Source organism: Vidua macroura, chromosome 1, assembly GCF_024509145.1.
Source record: "Vidua macroura isolate BioBank_ID:100142 chromosome 1, ASM2450914v1, whole genome shotgun sequence".
In the NCBI taxonomy this organism is placed as follows: domain Eukaryota; kingdom Metazoa; phylum Chordata; class Aves; order Passeriformes; family Viduidae; genus Vidua; species Vidua macroura.
This window is the reverse complement of record NC_071571.1, coordinates 31,957,280-31,970,060: the sequence shown is the minus strand read 5'-3', so window position 1 is coordinate 31,970,060 and position 12,781 is coordinate 31,957,280. Positions and strand designations below refer to the sequence as shown.

At 41.2% G+C, this 12,781-nt stretch overlaps 1 protein-coding gene across 4 annotated transcripts in view; it reads left to right on the top strand.

Annotated features, from left to right (window-relative positions):
• Positions 1–12,579: 12,579 nt before the first annotated feature.
• HYCC1 (hyccin PI4KA lipid kinase complex subunit 1) overlaps positions 12,580–12,781 on the top strand; it is a 43,416-nt gene continuing 43,214 nt past the window's right edge. For 3 of the 4 annotated variants that reach the window (XM_053990516.1, XM_053990534.1, XM_053990523.1), the window contains exon 1: positions 12,607–12,628. The gene's annotated coding sequence lies outside the window, so the exon portion shown is untranslated. Of the gene's footprint in view, positions 12,629–12,781 lie in introns of all 4 variants that reach the window. The other variant, XM_053990509.1, reaches the window with a different exon arrangement.

Here is a 12,781-nt window from a genome sequence, read left to right as displayed (position 1 = left end):
TGAGAGTATGTAATAAAATTATTAGCACTGAGATGCAATGATGTGGTGAAAGATACAGATCTGAATCACCGAGGGAAAACCCTGAATGTACAGGATGGACTCTGAGTGTCCCATCTTCATCTTACTTAGCCTGAGGCTGTGGGAAGAGCAAACAAAGAACATGTAATTGTTCCCACACAAGAACAGACAAGCCTATTTTGAAAAGATAATGAGCCAGGATTCAGGGACATGGTACGCAATCCCCAAGGAGAAACAAACTTCAGTCTGAGACCTTGAATATCAAAAGGAATTGAAAGACTTACAAACTCTTTGAGAAGACACAGGAGGGGACGATAACCTTTCAGAAGTTCCCTGTGGACACAAACTGAAGGAGAGAGATTGCAAAGAGAATTTAAATATATCCACCTGTTGAGAGATGTTAGTTGTTTAGATGAAATAAGTAAGTTTTAAATAGAATGAGTCAATTAGAGTTACAATGTTTCATGATTTAGTATGCTATTTGCTTAGTTTTACTTTCCTAGCATGAGTAACTGGATTTGCTGAAGCCTTAGGCCACAAGCTGTGAACTTTCACTGACATCTATGCTTTTGTCTGGAAAAAAAAAATTGTTTTCTTACTAATTTTCCTAGTAGTTTGTACAGTGCTGTGTTTGGGATTCAATATGAGGATAAAATTGATAACACACTGGTGATTTAGTTTTTGCTTATTATTTTTCCTAGATCTTGGACTTTTTTAGTTTCCCATGGCCTGTTGGTGAGCAGGTGCACAAGAAGCACAAACCAGAAGAGAAAGAGGATACAGCTGGCAGCAGAAGATGCAACTGGAGAAAATAAGAACTGTTAACGGCCTGCCTGTGTGGAGGTGAAGAAACAATCCCATATGGTTCCCATACATATCCCATATGAGTCCCATACACCCCAGACCACAAATCACCATTGAACTAAAAAGTCATGTGCAGGGCACATGAGGCATGGGTGTATAAATCATAAGGGTGTAATTGCCCAGGGGTGCCTTTGTTCGCAGTCCCTTTCTGGAGACACCCAGATCGAGCTGACTCTGCTGCTGTATCACTCTATTAAATTATTTATTCTTTAAAAATCCAAAGCCTGGGACTCTGCTGCAGGAAACCTAGGGTTGAGACTGTAGGAGAAGGAAACACAACCTGAGAATCAGTGTGTGTGTGAGCAAGGAGTCAAAAGGGATCATCCATTGACTTACTGGAGCTGCCCTCTGTAAAGGAATTCCAGTCCTGTCAGTTAAAGTGTTGGGTCATGTGTGTACAACTCCTTGAATGGTGTGAGAATGCTCAGGCATTCTCCCTCAACACAGCCTCCCTGGGCCAGGAGAATGGCAAGCCTGCCAGTTGTACGTGTGGACAGTTTCATAGTTTTAGAGATATTTTTATATTTCATATATAAGTCATAGACCTGGATTTAAGTTGGCTATTCATTACCTCTGTCACTGACACTGGAGCACACAGAAGCACAGTCATGTGTGAAGGACTAAGACAGTTGTAACTAATAGTCTGGAAGTGCAGACAGGACCACAGCAGGAAGAAGCATCATGATATTTCATCACACACACACAAAAAAAAGATGATAATAAAGACCTGGGATGTGGGAAGAAACCTGCTCAGACTGGGGTCAGAGGTATTTTTCAAGTATAGCAATGATAATAAGCAATGTTTCCCAGAAAGAAAGAAAGAAAGAAAGAAAGAAAGAAAGAAAGAAAGAACATTCTTCTCTTCATATCTTTTTCCTACTCCGTATCTGTGATTTTACCTTTTGCTGTCTTCTCCTTTTTGATATGTATAATCCTCCTAAGGGTAGCATTTTATGAATGAGTCTGTTAGATAGTTGCATGTACTGGTAGCTCTTGTAACTATTCCTCCAGCTATGTGGGTGATATTCTTCAAAGAAAATTCACTAGTGTTTCCTAGAAGTGTGATTTAACATCATTGCTGGTTAAGTGGAGTCGTTTGAAAAAGCCTTTTGTAAAATCTTTAGAAGTATCTTCTTATCTTTTTGATAGAGGTATAGTATTTTCAGCTTGTGACTGATTCCTAAGCTGCCAGGCACTGACAGCACATTCCCAGCCTGCCAATCCTAATACCTTTGGCAGTAGATGGCTGCTTTTAGCAGCAGTCATCTGCTGCCAAATTACTTTGCCAATGTGTTTCTGATTTCTAGACAAGTTGAAGTGCAGGACAAGCATGCTCAGGAAGGTTGATAAAGGGCACATCAGGATTCCTACCCATTTGTAGACCAAGCAACTGCTCAGCACATATCATACATGGTGCTCTCCCTTGTTGGCCTGCTTGCCACAGACACTGCTTCATTCCCAGTTTATCCTGAATTATCTCACACTGCTGTCACTACCAAGATCTAATTTTGCCATTTGGAGCTTTCAGTGTCTCTTTAAGTATTGCCAAGTTTAAAATTCAGGGCCTTGCTGTAAAAGGCTCTTGTGATATTCACTCTAGTCTCATCTTTTCTCTTCTTGCTTCAACAAAAATGATTCCTTCATGTTATTCTTCTGTCTTCACCTCTCACCCTTATTACAGTGAATTTTCTTCATGTGGAAAAAATGTTCTCATTTTGTATATAGTGATTTTTCTGAAGAATTCATTAATTTCAGACTACCTCCTCATCTGCAAGCACCCATTACTGTTTCTCTTCCTGCACAAGAAAGCAACGGGAGCTCCAGGAGGCAAACAAGCTCTTTTGTTAATTAAAGCCCTCTTTTACAGTGAATCTGTGTTTGTGCAGACTTATTTGCAAGTTTATTTAATCAGGAGGATTTGGGTTATTTATTTGCAAATTTATTTGATCAGGAATAGTTTTGTTTCCTTTGGTTTCATGGCAAAATCTGGCCCCTTGTGTGCACTCCTTTCCTGGGAAATTCTTCCATAAACCTACTCAGAAGCAAGAGCCAGAATCCACACACACCCTCTCCATTCCAGACAGACTGAGCCTGCAGACAGCACCTGCTATCACACAGCATTTGCCCCACATCATTATTCTCTGCTCCTGTCCATTGAAAAGGAACAGAATAGAGTGAAACAAAAGGACAATAGAATGACTTGGCACATGCCACCCCTCTTGCAGGTGGTGGACCTCTGGAGGCTGGAAGGAGGCAGCCAAAGTGCAGCCACAGTCTGGCAGTGGAATGGGCTTAAAGGAAAATAAGTGTGTTTCCCTGCAAAATTTTATTTTGAGAAAACATCTACAATGAGTAGTGACTTCAGTTTCATTCAAACAAATTGCAGAAACTCATTTCCAACAAAAGAAGTTAGATATGATGCTTCAGAAAACATATTAATTCTCCTTTTCAGTTTTCTCCTGAGTAACTCCTTTTCAGTTATTGTGAAGATCTATTTGCATTTGCAAATATGAAGTGAAAATGTACCAAGAATATACACTATTTTTTCTAGCCAGCATCTGGTATTTTACTGTGGAGAAAACAAAAAACCTCATATGCAAAGCACTGCATATATTTTCTTTTTAATTTATACTGTTTTGCATAACAGATTTCTAATATCTCCTTTGTTTTAACAAACCTGTGCTTCAGGTTAGCATATCTTTGGGGTGCACAATAATACATATTATTTTACAGTTAATGCATATTTGAATCTTTTAAGAGCTATTTAACAAGTTTCTTTTCATATAATAATTTAAAATTATCTAGATGAGCCAGTTTTATTTACCCATATTAGATGAGGTTTGAATTGTTTCTTCTAATCCTTTTTTTCTCTTGTGTCTCTTGAGGGAGTTGCAATTTAAAATATCTAGAACACTAACATTGTCATGTTGCTCTTCACACGTTTCAATACTGTAGGAGTTCTCAGTGAGTGAAATTACACCAGCCCTGTTCATAGAAGCCTTCACACCTGGACAGCAAAATCCTTGTTCAACCCTATCCCCTCCAGCAGATGTCATCGTGGCAATGGAGAATACTGCCGGGGATACTGGGAATGACATCTCCTTTGCCAAGGCAGGAAGAAAGCTTTGCCGTAATAGACTTTGTTTCTGTCAAAACAAGGCAATTCTCTCAACGCTTTGCATTTATGGAGAGCTTTTCCTTTCCATAATGCTTTGAAAAACATGTTGACTAGTAAAACACCAGACCATGATCCATGGCAGTGATGTCTATATGCTCTGAAGATGGTCGTAAATATAGATGTATATGGGAAGAAATGCATGTGCAATACTCAGTTTGTAGATTCTTTGATTTTTGTTTTTTTTCCCACAACTGTACAGCTTCTTGTGTGTATACAGTTTCTTGTCTTGCTCAAAGGCATCATACCCTTTCTGTCGAACTTCCCCCTTCCCTCCCCTAATCCTCTTTAGAAATAATTTCTCCAAAGGAAAACCCAGATTCTCCTATTTCATTTTTGCCATGAGTTAATGTCTCCACACCCATCAGCACCTGAGCTGCTGGGTGTCCAGTCAGTTTTAAGGTTCATAGCTGCCTGAGTGGGTCGTTGAGCAGGGAGTAAATCCACAACCCTGTATTATTACCAGGTATAATTTTAATCTGTCCAACAGAGAACAAATCCCCAGAAAAGCCAAGAGACAAGTCAGTCATTGGCAATTTTACCTGCATAAGGGCTGCAAGGCTGCAACATACGCATGTATATAATTTGAAAAACATGTTGAACACATATTGATTTATTGAAAATATATTTAGCTATTGTTCAATAGCTGATCGGAGTTTCTCACAAAGGTCATGATGTTCAGGATTAGAAAAAAATATCAGACATCTTTCTCCACCTTGGAAGTCCCAACAGTTTTGTTTGAACATGTGATATGTATTTAGTGAGCGTCGTCCCTTTTTAATTTTAGACAGTGCTACGTTTGTGTTCTTCATGACAGACTGACAATATGTAAGATGTCATCAGATAAAACATAGCACAAGCTGAGCTGAGTGAAGCAAGCTGCTGAGCTGAAATGTGACTTTCTAAAAATCAACAGGGTGCAGCTATATAAAATAATAAGTACACCATTTGAATGTTCTCTTTTGTCTACATAATAGCCCTATGAATAATAAGTTTTTATTTTTTTTAAATGGCAGGCTTTGGGGAAGCAGATAGCAAGAAAGCAGAGCACTAATGGCCTGATTAACTTCAGAATCTGCTTCTCCTCCCTACTCCAGTCTGAAGCAAGTCTCTGTGACTAACATAAATTCTAGGGGAAATGGCCAGATAACTAGAACAAATTCATGACCTCTCAAAACTAAGAGGAAAGCAATTCTTATTGGCAAGATTTTTGTCATTGTTCACATTCTTAAAAAAAATGTTGGCTGGAATTTTGTCCTTGACCAAGTGGAAAGGCTCTCTGCTGGCAGGAGAACAATGTATTTAATAAAAACAAAGCAACTGATGCTTTTGACAGAACAAGAACAGACATCTGTCTGGCTATTCTGAGTAAGCAAAAATAGCAGAAAAGCCCCATAAAGCTCTATTGAAATAAATTGGGTAATGAAAGGGTTGCAAAGAATACACTTGTTTATAAGTTACCACTTCGTCTGGGCAGTGTCAAAGAACATGGGGAAAAATGTATGTCTTTTATCTTCAGAAAATGTAGGATGTTACATTATCAAAATTAAAAATGAAAGCAAACTGTATAAAAACCTACAGTAACATTTTAAGAACTGTGAAGATATAGCTATTAACTATAAAAGCAGGAGACAAATCTAGCTATTATCTATCAGAAAAGGTTACAAAGATAACTACCTAGCTCATATTCACTTTGGATTTTGCTTCAAATATTTGAGATATTTGTTAGATATATTGTCCTATTTAAGAATACTTATGTTCCCTTTAGCAGTGTTGCCATACTTTTTCTAAAAGCATTTCATAGCACTGTAATTTAATTTCACTTAAATCTTAAGATATTTAGTCTCTAACTCACTGCTTTGAGAGAAGAGAATAAGTATCACAGATAAAAGCCCAGAAGCTCCAAAAGGTAATCATAAAGAGACATCACTCAGTTCTCTGTATCTCTCTCTGAGCAGGGTCAAGTATACTCAAACTCTTCTTAAAAGCCTGAGCTGATGGTAATTCCACATTTTTCCCCAGGGATCAGCACCTGCACTGCTATCAATACAGTTAGAGCAGGCGTATAAGAAATATGAAGACTAACTTTTTACTAAGGCCTGTAGCGATAGGACAAAGCATAATGGTTTACAGTAACAGAGTGTGATTGAGACTAGATGTAAGGGAGAAATTTCTTATAATGAGAGTGGTTAAGCACTGGAACGGATTACCCAGAGAGGTGGTGGACATCTCATCCCTGGAAACATTCAGGGTCAGGTTGGATGGGAATCTGAGCAACCTGTTCTAGTTGCAGATGTCCCTGCTGGCTGCAGGGGTGTTGGACAAGATGACCTTTAAAGTCCCTTCCAATCCAAACTGTTCTATGAGTCTATGATTTCCTAATGCCAACCTTCTGTCTCCCTTGCAGCTTAGCTTGCAATTTGTCATCCTATCTGCTTTAAAATAAACATTAATCTCTCTCAGGATTATGAAACTTAGTAATGTAATTGAAGCCTTAACTTTTCCTGGGGGAATTGCTTGAAATGCAAGTCTCTAAGCCAGTGCTGGTTCTTGTTTGCTGGAAGAGCTACAGCTGACAGTAGGATGTGGCCATGGCAGTGGGGTCAGGTCAGACCAAAAAGATGCTTCTGTGCAGACACACTGCTGCTGTTTTTCAGGGCTGCTTCCACAGTTCTGTGTGGAGCCAACCACAGAACATGGCCTGAGGACTTCCTAACACTGGCTGAGCATCAGGGGGTCCAGGCTGCTTCTCTGGATTAGCAGAGGACCCATGAACTTTGTAGGCTTCGTTCTAGCACCCTAACTTTGGGGCTAATAGGCCTACATCAGAAGGGAGAGCTTCCTACATAAAAACGTGTGCATGTGTTTCCAGCTCTTGGGATTCAAAGGCAAAGCTGACAGGCGTGACCCAAGAGCAAGCAGTGAAATGTCAGCTGGTAGCTCTGAGTACAACCACAGCCACAACCCTTCATGAGCTCACCGCACGCCGAGGGAGGAAGTGGCGAGCGCAACCCGGCAGCCTCGCACACAGCCGGCATCGCCCCAGCCCCGGACGCTGCCCCAGGGGGACATGGCTGGGCTCGTTCCCTGCGAAACATCCCATAAGTCTCTCGTTCCCTGCGAAACATCCCGTAAGTTTCTCACGAAAAGAATATGCAGCTCCTGGGCTGGCCAGGCTGTCTGATGGCCCTTGTAAACCAAGCTGCTAATTTTCCATAGTTCAGCATCAAGATAATAAATACACATGTTCAGAATACTGCCAACGTGCCCAGGCACACAGGGGTGGGAGAGGAATTTTCTGTAGGAGTAACAACTAGCAAGCATCTGAAGAACCATGAAAACTCAAAAACCCCTGAATTGCTTTGTAGCGCTTTTCCTCATGTCTCTCACTGCATCCTCGCCAGCCCTCTCTGTTCCTCCTTGTGTAAACAGCGAGGAGCAGACCCCAGTCAGGCACTGCAGTTGTGGTTAGGGAGAGGAAACCCAGCTCAGATGTGATAATTAAGATAGCTGTGATACTTTAATTGAGCTGCTAATACCAAGGCAGAGGTGTTGCGTAGCAGGCCTGTGAGTAGCAGCTTTTCTTTCAGTCCTTTGCTGAGCAGGAAGGACTGTAGTGCTGAGTGCGTGGGCAGTGTGCCACAGGACTCACAGGAGATGCTCTGCTGTAGCGGATCCTTATCTCTTCCCCCTCCCAAAGACAGCTTCTCCTGCTGTCAGTTCTGTCACGGTGCTGTATGTTTGACTGTACATCTCATAACAGCAATCTCCACGCTGTTCCTCTCTTCCCCTCCCTTACCTTGAGGGCTCATTTCTAAGATTTTGGACTATGCAGGCTTTGATGCAATGCTTGTGTCTTTCCACTCAAACAATTAGTCTTGTGAACTGCTGTGCTTACAAACCTACATACACGCTTTTAACCTCTGCTTTTTTAAGTGTCAGGAAGAAAAAGTAATGGGCATCCTAGCTCTTGACTAGTGAGGATAGTTTATATATTATTTATGTTTATGATTATTTGGTTGCTATGTTTTTGAATATTGCCTTATGTTAGTGGTATAGTAAGAAAAAGCTTTTTCTGTTATCAAATCGTTATAGCATTTTCCCCTTAAGGTTTAATAAAAATCAGAATCCATTATCTTGTATTTTCAGATATTATAAGCATCATCCCTTAGTGCAAAATATTGATGTGGAACATACTGTTTAGTTAACTGCCCTTCAACAGCAAGTCAGATGCAGTTTTAAATTTGAGTCACGTGAATTTAAACTTTTGGAAAGCCTTTGCATAGTACAATAAATTAACTATTTTGGTTTTGATTCTACTGTAGTGAATAAATAAATACTTCTTTGCAATATTAGCAAATCAAGCTGTAGTGGTGTTGTGCCTGTGTGTAAGCTTTGTCATGAAAAGCGAAGTAAAGAGAACTCCAGATTGTCAGGAGAACTCCCAGCTGGTAAGAAGTGTAAGATAAAAGCTATCTTTATTTAGAATATATAAAACTTATCACAAATTATAAGTTAAGGATACTTCTTTATAGTTCTATGGTAATGTATGATTTTTATTTTTAATTTGAAATTCTAGTAAAAGGACTTTATTCAAAAAATTGACCAACAAAATGGTTATAGAATCCTTTCTTCTCAAACAGTTTCCTTTAAAATGCTTTGTGATAATATGAGAAACCTAAGACTGTGAGATATTCAGTGTCTCAGAGTCAAACAGATGTTAGCTAGTGATTTTTCAGTTTCTGGAAAGATCTGGTAAAGAGCTTTCTGCTAGAGCAATTTTCTGTCAAAACATGGATTTGATAAAATGTGACATTTTGTAGGAAGATATTGATTTATTTTATGTTTTCAAGAGAAAGCTATAGAAATATTTTATTTATGGCTGAAACAAGAACATAAAGAAGAAAACTATAAGTCAAAACTGAACATCTTGACACTGTCAAAATATCATAGCCAGTGGTTTCAGAGGTCCTAAAATAAAAATTGCAGAATTTGTGGTTTTTTTTTTTTTTTTTTACAAAAAGTGCTGTCATCTTATTTCTATTAGAAAGGAAACTTCAGGATATCTGTTTTTACTTCCTAGCTCAGCATGATTTTCTTACTTTTTTTCTCTCTTTTTACATGCTTTGGTTACTGAAACTGTTTTCATGAAGAATGCCAGACCAGGAGTCTCCAGAGCCTTCTGCATTTGATACAAAGCTCTTGGACCTCTGCTGATTTGAAGAACGACTCAATGCTTCCTTGCAGACCCAATTAGGGGAGTTAATCAAAGGCTCTGTAGGACCGTAGGGTGAGTTCTGGGAATCTTTGAAAATCTTAGCTGAATTTCTAATCAAGAGCACTGACTGCTCTTAATTCTGCAGCGAGTGTTGCTCCATCCTAATCAAAACAGAAGGGCTGCTCCCATCCATGGAGCAGCACGTGCTGTCACTGTGGTCACAGCCAGCCTGGCCTAGGCTGGCACTGGGACAGACAACCAAGCAACTGTCCCTTCTGGAATTCTGTCTCTCTCCCTAAACATGCCTTTCTTGGTGTCTCATAGGCTACAGATTTGGTCTGAGATCAGATGAGTGGAAATAACTGCTATTTTATTCCCATGGTCCAGATGTATTATCTTTTAAAAATGGTCTCTGTGTTGAATTGAGCTTTAAGAACATGGTCATATGACAGAGATTAAGGTTGTTAAGTATTTATTTATCAAGGATTTCTATTTTTAAAGAAGCTTACAACTCCATTATATATCTAAATATAAGAACTTGTAATGAATAGGCAGAGATTGAAAATTATGAAGCAGGCAGAAGCTCTAGGTTTCAAATTATATTTCTGAGAAATGAGAATGTTTTATGAAGTCTGAAGATATCTTCTTCCTCAAAATACTGTTTGTGAAAGAGCACTGAGCAGTTCTGACTTCTGTGAATGTGGAACAAGACTTCTGATTCTTTGTGGCCTTCCTCTGAGAGGACAGTTTGAAATGGATTGCTAATGGCAAAAAACTCTGCCCTAAACTTAAGACTAAACTGCACTAAGTGATGTGTACATCTCTGCATAAAAATCTAAACACATTAAAACCAAAATTTATTGCATGCTTTTGGTGCATCTAGAATATTTAAGGCTAATGTGCTAAGAATGCCTGAAACACTAAAATAATTTAGGAGTTAAAAAAAATAAAATCTGTGGAAGTAATATAAGCTGAACTATTTTCTTTTGCTGATGTGACCTGACATTGAAGGACAGTTATCTGCTGCACGAGAATAATTTGCCTGCCTTTTGTTTGCAGATGATTCATTACTTTTGATAATAATTAGAGGTATAACACATTAATAACAGTAAAATGAATGCCTAATTTTAACATAATCTCATTTCCTCTGCTTGCAATTATCAGGGTCACTTAGTATGTCACAAGCCACATCAGTAGCCAGTCTCCCTCCTGACACTGGGTTTGAGCATGCAGGCTAATAAGCTCCTCCTGCACTGCTGTATCTTTGCTTCCATTGCCTGTTCTTTGGTCCTCTCAGAACTGCAGAACTAGAAGTAAACCAGCTCAGGGGACAGAATTGTGTTTGAAAATACTTGGGTTTTTCTACTTGGTTCTCTTCTCTTGGCTTTTTTTTTGTAGCTATTGGGTCACAGAAACCAGGAAGGTCTCAGGAATAGTTACAGGCAGCGGGTGGAAAAGACACTGTAATGGAGGCTGTGTATGCCTGCAATGCTGTTGGCAGAAATAGTGATGGGAGTGCAGAGAAAGTCAGTCAGGTAAAGAGCTTTCAAAAATCAAAATCCCCAAACTGTTAAATATTCTGGCTGTGATACAAAAGTATATTCTTTTAAAGGTAGAAGTTTATTATCTCCCTATAAAAGTTCCATTTGGTTGTTCCTAAGATTATAGCATTTAACTGTCTCTCTTCATCATAGTGAAATAATAAAGCTTTTATAAACCTTTGTTGGAATTAATATCTATCCTGTCAGGAAAACAGACCTATTTTATCCAGTGTCATAGAAACTGATGACAGAATGAATTTAGACCATAACACAGTGGGAGTATTCTAAAGAAAAATGCCTTAGTAAGACACTTATATTCTAAAAGCAATTTTTATGTATTATGGTTTATATTATAAAAGGTCCTTGAAAATAATGCTTATTTTATTGTCAACAAATTAGTATACTATATACCTAGGGAAATGAATAGTACACTAGCACAAGTCTAGAAACAGCTCAGACAGAATGGTACTGATGTCCCTATGCAGGATGGCCAAGAAAGAAGAAGTGCATTGAACCTGGTATTTTCTCAGATTCAAGGCTCCAGAGAAGTCAAACTTGTGTGTGAACACATGATCTACCTCTACAGAGTAATTGAGGAAATTAACGTGTTCAAGGCATAGAAGATCATGGCTTTTAAATGAGTAATCATATGGGACAGCACTTTGTGACAGTGTTGGTGATGTTAATTCAGGCTCTGCCATTATATGCTATTTGACACAGATCAAATCACAGCCTCCTTGCTTTGATTTCACCACACAGCAATTAGATTACTGATTAACTTAATTTTTATTAATCCAGAGGATTACCAGAAGTGAGTGCTTCTGAGGAATAAAATTTACATCCTGAAAGCATACTTAAAAAGAAACTCTGGTGGTAACAAAAAAATGTAAAAATAAAAACTAGCTATTTGTGGGGCATGCGGTTTTATTTCAAGATTTTTCTTCAGAGCAGTCCAAGGATGTCAGCAGAAAAAAAAAATAGGGGAAAAAAATAGTACTTGTATTTGAAAAGGCCTTGGAGAGCTGTGGAACGAGACTTGCCCGCAATTGCTTCACTTGGGGAAGGCTGATAAGAATCCAGTATCTAAATAATGATTAAGACACGCCTGATGAAAATGAAGAGGCATTCAATTCCGCGTCATTCCCGTCAGGGTGCGTGTAAGCACCTCCCGCGGAGCTGTCAGCCGTACCTTTGGGGCGCAGTTGGGCTGGGGCACTGTCAGACCTGACTGCCTCCCCCCGCTCCTGCCTCCAGCTGTTTTTATTTCCAAGTGACAGGCCGGGGGGAACGTGTGATTTGGGACAGCGGTAGAACACACGCAGCTCTGGTGCTGCTCTCTGGAGCCCATCCCAAGCGCTGCCGCCCGTTGTGTTCCGAGTGCCCGCTGCCATCCGCGCTAGCAGGGCACTTTCGGGAGCGGGCACTGCCCCGAAGGGCGCATCTCCCCGCGGGGCACGACCCTGCCCAGCGCTCCGACTCCGCCTGAGCTTCCCCCAGGACCACTCTCTTGGCCCAGCCGCGGCGCGGAGCTCACGACCTGTCCGGCTTCCGTGCCCGCCCCCGGGGCGCCCTCACAGCGCGCCCACCGCTCCCGCCCGGCCCCGGAGCGGGCCGGCCCCGCCCATCGGGGCGCGGGGCGCGCGCACGGCCCGCTCTGCCGCGCTATTGGCTGGCGTGACCGCGCTGCGCGCTGCGGTTGGCTGCGGCCGCCGCCAGGCAGCGGCGGGGCCGGGCGGTGTCCGCCCACCGCTGCCGCTCCCGGCGGGAGGGTGAGTTTGAGTCGCGGCCGCGGCGGAGCCGCCGGGCGGGAGGGTGAGTTCGATTCCCGGCCGCTCCCGCGGGGACAACTTTTTTCCCGCGCGAGGCTGGCGCATCCCGACGGGGCGGCCGCGGCCGTCGGGCAACTCACGGCCGACTGAGCGGAGCCCCCCCAGGCTGCGCGTCCCGCGCCCCACCCTGGGTCAG